The 6,995-nt window shown below is 42.9% G+C and overlaps 1 long non-coding RNA gene across 8 annotated transcripts; it reads right to left on the bottom strand.

Annotated features, from left to right (window-relative positions):
- Nucleotides 1–2,138: 2,138 nt before the first annotated feature.
- Nucleotides 2,139–5,018, bottom strand: LOC103646552 (uncharacterized). Of its 8 annotated transcripts, none has more exons than XR_002267569.3 (4): nt 4,602–5,018; nt 4,418–4,527; nt 4,198–4,339; nt 2,139–2,350 (listed from the first exon to the last, which is right to left on the bottom strand). It is a non-coding gene; the product is annotated as an uncharacterized lncRNA (long non-coding RNA). The 8 variants fall into 8 exon arrangements; XR_002267573.3 differs by having other exon boundaries at nt 4,231–4,339; XR_002267566.3 differs by lacking the exon at nt 2,139–2,350 and adding an exon at nt 3,432–3,549.
- Nucleotides 5,019–6,995: the final 1,977 nt, after the last annotated feature.

Genomic DNA, 6,995 nt, shown 5'->3' with positions numbered 1-6,995 from the left:
CGGCTCTGAACTTGAGTCGCCTGTTATCGGGAGCACCAGCTTCGTAGACGAAGGTGCTATGACTTGATTGGTGAATGAAGCCATCAGCTCAAAAGTGGAAGTGAGTTCACCGGAGGTGGGTGCCAATGTTGGGGACTTGTTCTCAAATGCTATGAGTTAAGAACAAGGCAACACAAAATGTTAAATGTTAATGTCCTTCGTCCTTCGAAGCATTATTTCTCTTAGGATATAACGATCTTCGGACGAAGGTTATGAAGGACATACCTTCATAAGTTTGACATGTATAAACAAAGGATGAAGCTTATGAAACATAGGAAAACAACATAAACAATTATATGACATCATAATATAAATATTTATTATTAAATAATCATGAGAACATAAGAGTAATATCAAATTACATTTGTACCTTGAGCTTGACAGAAGGCAAAGGTAAAAGTAAGATGCGGAAGCGTGTACAGTATGGGGGTACTGTTCACCTATTTATTGGCACAGGGCGCAGCCTGTGTGAATTTACATCCATGTCCTCTACAAATGATTACAATCATGACACAGGTTATCATGGGTCGATTGGTCATTTCATCTTTAAGTTGGTGCATCTAGAAATACGCTACGAAGCTCCCTGATTGGTAGCTTCGGCATTATTCATGTTCTGGCCTTTCGAAGGTGTTTCTTCTCACATGACCTTCGGCGACGAAGTAGACTCCCAACACTTATCTTCCCCACATAATAGGCAGAACAGTTTCCTAGGCTGATTACCATACCTTCCCCCAAAGCTTCTCCCCCCCCTCTGCCTCTCGGGGCTGGTGGCCTGTAGGAAGTTTGCTGCATTCTCGAAGACTGTGAGCTTTGCTGGCTGCTCTAAGTATGATTGGCCCTATCATCATTTGTGTTGGGATTGTGGATCGTTCTGACATGCCCAGGGTGAAGTCTTCCTCCGAAGCCCCTAGTCATCTTAGAATACCTGTATGCTTCCTCCCTTCTCTGGCGGAAATCGTTGTTAGCTCGGATGTATTCATCCATCTTCTGGAGAAGCTTCTCCAAGGTCTATGGTGGCTTCCTTGCAAAATATTATGTTGTGGGTCCTGGTCAGGGCCCCTTGATCATGGCCTCGATGACGATTTCATTAGGCATCGTTGGCGTCTGGGCTCTCAGCCGCAAGAACCTTTAGACGGATGCCTGCAAGTATTCCTCATGGTCTTGTGTGCACTGGAACAAAGCTTGTGCAGTCACTGGCTATGTTTGGAAGCCCTGGAAGCTTGTGACTAGCATATCCTTTAACTTCTGCCAAGATGTAATTGTTCCTTGCCGAAGAAAGAATACCAAGTCTGAGCCACGCCCCTGACTGCCATGACGAAGGACTTAGCCATGACAGCAGTGTTTCCACCATATGATGATATGGTTGCTTTATAGCTCATGAGGAATTGTTTCGGGTCAGAATTCCCATCATACATGGGGAGCTATGGCGGCTTGTATGAAGGTGGCCATGGGGTAGCCTGCAACTCTGCTGCCAGGGGAGAAGCATCATCAAAAGCAAAATTACCATGGTACAGATCATCATACCATCCATCATCGTTGACTGGAGTTTCTTGACGAAGCTCTCTATGTTGAGGCCCTCGTCCTTGATCGTCCTGCGCGAGGTGGCACATTTCTTCAGCTGCTTCGTCGATCTTCCTTTGAAGTTCGATTAATCGAAACATCTTTTCTCTTTTCCTCTGCACCTAGTGATGTATAGCTTCTAAATCCCTGATCTCCTGGTCCAACTCTTCCTCCTGAGGTGTTGGGCTGGTAGCCTTTCTCTTCTAGCTCCTAGCCTCTCTCATTGAGAGCGTCTCCTAATTGGTGTCCAGTGGCTGCAGAGTAGACCCTGGCACTGTTGTCTTCTTCGGAGGCATGACGAAGGCTAGCATTTGCCGAAGGTTGTGGAAGTGAGTGTGGCAGCCCTCCCAAGTTATCGGGCCCACGTGCACCAATCCTTGCCTTGATGGCCTGAGATGACTATGCATGTGTACCAGGTAACTTAACAAGGCTATCACGAGTTCAACAACCTGAACTCATCATCCTAAGGATCTCCCACATTCATGTATATTACAGTAATCACATTCGATACACACACTTCGGAGATAAGAGCGAAAGACTTTACAAAATATTATTTTCATTTCTAAAACTGAAGGTCATTACATAGGAAGAGTTACATTTATTACAAGTCCTGATATACTCAAAGTGCATAACTTATTACAATAGCAAGAAGGTAGGAACCCTCCAAAGCTTATACCCAAACCTAACTAATCCTCCCCCAGAACTGGAAACGCCCTCCAGCCACAGGAACTCCTTGAATACTCCTCATCACCTACAACAACATGGGTTCGAAAACCTTGAGTACAAAGTGTACTTTCGCAAGTCTTACCCGACTAAGGAAAAAATGACTCGCAATGATATGTTGGTTAAATAGGAATCAAGGAAAAGGCTTTAGCAAGAATCAACTTAGATACTTTTGTAGAAATAGCTTACTAAAGTGAGTCCTTACTTTCAATATTTTAACGCTAGATTAAATATTAATAGACTCTGGTTGCATCTAGTCTAATTTCACCATCTCATCAATACAACATCATTTTTGCTCATTATGTTTACATCCTGACCTAGGTTGCAGGTCAGAGATCAAGTCTCCACTGTCCGAGGATATAACGGCGATCCGAATCGATTTACTCAGCTGAGGATCTCTAACCACACGACATATGTAGCACTTAACCCCTGCATATGTCAACCATTCCCACAGATCCTCCACAACATGAACTGGTCTGCGCTACCCGAGAGCACAATACTCCTCCGTCCAGCCTCTAGCCAGAGGGTACACGCTACTCCCACCATCTCCCACGCCTAGTGCGCGGTTGTCTTTTCACGTATGGAATAGCCAGGTTCAAGCTTACTCTGTCCCATATCCAGGGCATGTGGCCAGTTAAGATAGTCCTTGATCATACAGGCCTACATACACATCCAATCCTTAATTAACCTAGGTGGAGCATCACCTGTTCCTAGCCCAAGTCTCAAGTTAAGTACTTCCACCCTTAGGATTGTTTTGTGTTCCTAAGGATGAAAAGAGCATTATAGGGAACTTTGCAGTAAGATCCCACCATGCTCCCAATGAAAATATTCTTGCAGGTAGAAGTCATCCTTCCTCAAGATAACCCCTGAGCTAGGCATTAATGCAAAAGACAACCTCTATCCACAAGATCTAAGCAGGGCTAAGCATTTTTGTAAATCATATTTTGATACTTCATCAGAAGTATCTATAAAGGTATGGATATCAAGGTAGCCAATGCATCAAATAGTTTCTAAGCAATTCCTATAAACTTAATGCCCATTTCACTAGACTTAAGTGTATAAAAGTCTTTTTAAAAATACAAGGAAGGGGCAAATGCACCGGGGCTTGCCTTTGTTGCAGAGAAGAGGTTCTAGATCCTTCTACCCAACCTTTAGTTAGATAGCTCCATCCACTTGATGAGCAGGCACTGGAGTAGACTCCTTCAAACACCACTTCTTCTAGGTGTTCTACAAGTCAATTACAAATACATGTATGCTTATGTTATGATATGAAATGCAAACTCTCACAAGGAGAGGTGGGGAATATAAACACTCCTAAATAAGTATATGATAGGCATACACATCTAGACAACCTAGCACTTAATAAAAGTGACCAATTTGAATTCGCTTAGGTAAACCAGGGAACTAATCCAACTTATATCTCATCCAAAAGCTTAAAACTTCTTAAGAAACTGCATCTCTTCCTTAGATAAACTTATCCCCTTTCCAAAGCACTAACTCACACTTGATTAGGGATTAACCATTTTATTTTGGGGCTTACAAAGTTTTCAGAGCAAATGGATTCTGAACAGCCTCAAACCTTTACCACAAACTCAAATGACCAAAAAATGTTACCCAAAAAATTTCATAAGTTTTGGCACTGTAATTTTATTTTTAAAATCCAAACAATCCTTCCAAGAGCACATTTAAATCCCTTAATATTTGGTAACCAACCTAAAAATCCAGAAACCAACTTTCCTAGAGAGCTTTTGATTTTATACATCCAACAAATTTTGTCCCATGATTTTTGGAATTTTCTACAAATTTTGGCACCATTTCAAATCTCTCAGCTAATAGAAAAGACAAAACTTAGAACAATATCAGGCCCAAACTCACTCAGCCGGCCCAACCAGCCACAGCGGCGCTGACCTCAGGCGCATCATAATCACCGTCAAAACACGTCCATGTTAACAAGCTCCAATGTTTTCATGCTCGAGCCAAGCACCCGCCCTCGCTGGCCACGACGTCGACGACCTACCTGGCCAGCCAACTCGATCCTGAGGCATCCCCCACGGTAGAGCTCTAATCAAAGATACAGGGAGTACCGGTGACTCACCACACCTTCAGTGCTCGCACAAGATCATTCGAGATCAACATGGATTGGAAAGCCAGCGGTGGAGCTGTCCACGACTCTGTTCTGCGGCAGCGTGGCACTGTTCTGACCACCTGACAATGGTAGAGTTAACAATTCTTCTTCAGTGAGCTTCATGGTATTATGGAGAGCGCAGAACACTCCTTACCCGGGGATGCAATTGCTCCAAGCGTCTCGGCCACGGTGAGGTGAGCAGTTGGGTGAGCGTGGTCACCAGACTGAGTGTTGGAGCGCTAAGCACAAGGGCAGACCGAGCTATTGGCTGGGGAGAGGATGTATATCGACTTGAACTCAAGAGCTGTGTCACTCTGGTGATAAACACGGACCAGACTTAAGGACAGGGAGCATCCTCACTGAATCAAGTTTTATATCATTGAATAAGGAGCAGGTGTCACCGAGCTCAACCACAGCATGAGGAAGAGAGACTCCAAGGGTGCCAGCAACGCATGGACCAATCATACGTGGCCTGTCTTCAGCTCCACGCAGGTTTGCATGCCCTGCCCAAGGACACTGAACCTTGCCAAACTCCACAACCAAAATATCACTTGGCATAAACTCAAATATCAGCTTTGTCCTTGTTTGCAGACAGAAAACAGAACCCATAAATAATCCACTGCGGTAGGCGCAAACAAATCCAAAGGTTTGATATTTTCTGCAGCAGTAACTTCAGCTCTAGGGCCCTTGTTGCCTACCCAAAGTTATCTTAGTTTGAGCACAAAGTGGAGTACAACAGAGACGTAGGGATATTTTCCTCCCCTATCCACTTGCTCACAACAGTCCAACTTGATATTTTTCAATAGAGCTGAGGACACTGGATCCTTGGCTATGCACTTCGACCTTATCTCCACCCAAACACACAAGGAGACCAGCAGGGAGAGATCTTTTCTTCACCGCCAAATCTGATCCAAGGTTCAGTTAACCGAATTACTCTCTCTACTATCTCCAAATCAGTCCAAAAGTGGATATTTCAGTGGGAAAAAACTCTAGAACCTGAGTTAGACCATACATCCTTATATCCATCCATATCACGATCCATAGCATCAGATGGGCACAACAAGGAGGAATAAAGCTTCTTCAGTTTACTAAATCCAACTCTGAATTTACTCCATCAGTCCTGGTGCTCCCTCTGCATACCTCCCTGTTTAAGCCCCTCTATCACCCAAATCCCCTCGACAACACACCCATCCCTTTTAACCAAGATTATTCTCCAACTATAGCTCTATTAGTTTGTTGCAGCAGTCCAAGACCAAAAATGCAGGGATCAAAAGTTATGATGCCCCAAACACAGCAAAAGATCACTGAAACCTCCAATTTTCAGTTACTGAACAGCACAACCTCAACTTGACAGGGAACTTTCGGACACAACTTACTCCCAGTTTTACATAGCAATAGGGAGATCAAGTTTAACAAAACTTGTCGACCAAATGACCCTCTACCATTCCTCCACAGGGACCTTAGGCTTAAACCCCTTGGATCAATCACAAACAAGCTCCAAAATCCATAGAAAGACACTGAACCAAAACTCAAATTACTGCATCAGACCTGCACTTCACATGTCTGACAAAAGCAGTTTGAACACCTTTTTATCCCTATTCCAATCAAGGACAGCTCAAGCATTCCCAAACAAACTTGTTCACTAACTAACCCTCTATCACTTTGCTATAGAGTCCTTGGCTTATAACCACACAGATAAATGGTTATGGTGCTCCAAAGTTTAACAAAAATACTGAAACACTGATTTCAGCTAACTGACATAACTCCATGCCAAACCTGACATAGAGGATTGCAGCACCATTATCTCCAAATTTTACATAGCAGCAAGGCTAACACTTTGCATAAGACTTACTCTCCTTCAAATGGTATTTAACTTTTCTACATGAAGTAGGGCTCATACTCCATATATTAATTACCAGAGAGCTCCAAATGTGGGTAAAAGCACACTAAATTACTTAGAAACAGTCAACTAAATCTGCATACCTTTTGGCTGACAGAGCAAGTTTAGAGGTATTTTACTCCCACTTTTATGTAGAACCAAGTCCAGACCTCTTTATAAAACATATTCTCTGTACTATGGGCTCCAACTTTGTCACATAGTTCATAGTCCAAAACCACAAGGGTTGGTCACAATAGGGCTCTAAACTTTGCATCACTACTGATTTCAGACTTTAAATTCTGAATAGACTAAGTCACTAGCCACCTGACAGTCCAACATTTGAGCAGCTGTTACTTCACTTTTTATGTGGGATCATGTCCATCATCCTTTAATAAAGTTTTTCACCATTAGGTGGTCTTGAATTCCTCTATATACTCTATAGCCTAAAACCTCATGGATAGGGACAAATGGGCTCCAAAAACAGCTCAAAATACTGAAACTCATGTTCAGGCTACTGTTTTAAGTCTGAAAACTGGAAAATCTGTCAATCAACCTTTGGACTATCTTTTCTACCAGTAGAATATAGTTTTGGGACTATATCACTTAATAAGAATTGTTCTACTATCATGGATTTACAAGTTTGGTATAGTGGTCATTAACCAAAACCTC

Source organism: Zea mays, chromosome 2 (assembly GCF_902167145.1).
Source record: "Zea mays cultivar B73 chromosome 2, Zm-B73-REFERENCE-NAM-5.0, whole genome shotgun sequence".
NCBI classification, from domain to species: domain Eukaryota; kingdom Viridiplantae; phylum Streptophyta; class Magnoliopsida; order Poales; family Poaceae; genus Zea; species Zea mays.
Note: the sequence above shows the minus strand (reverse complement) of the source record. Positions and strands in the feature narration are given on the sequence as shown.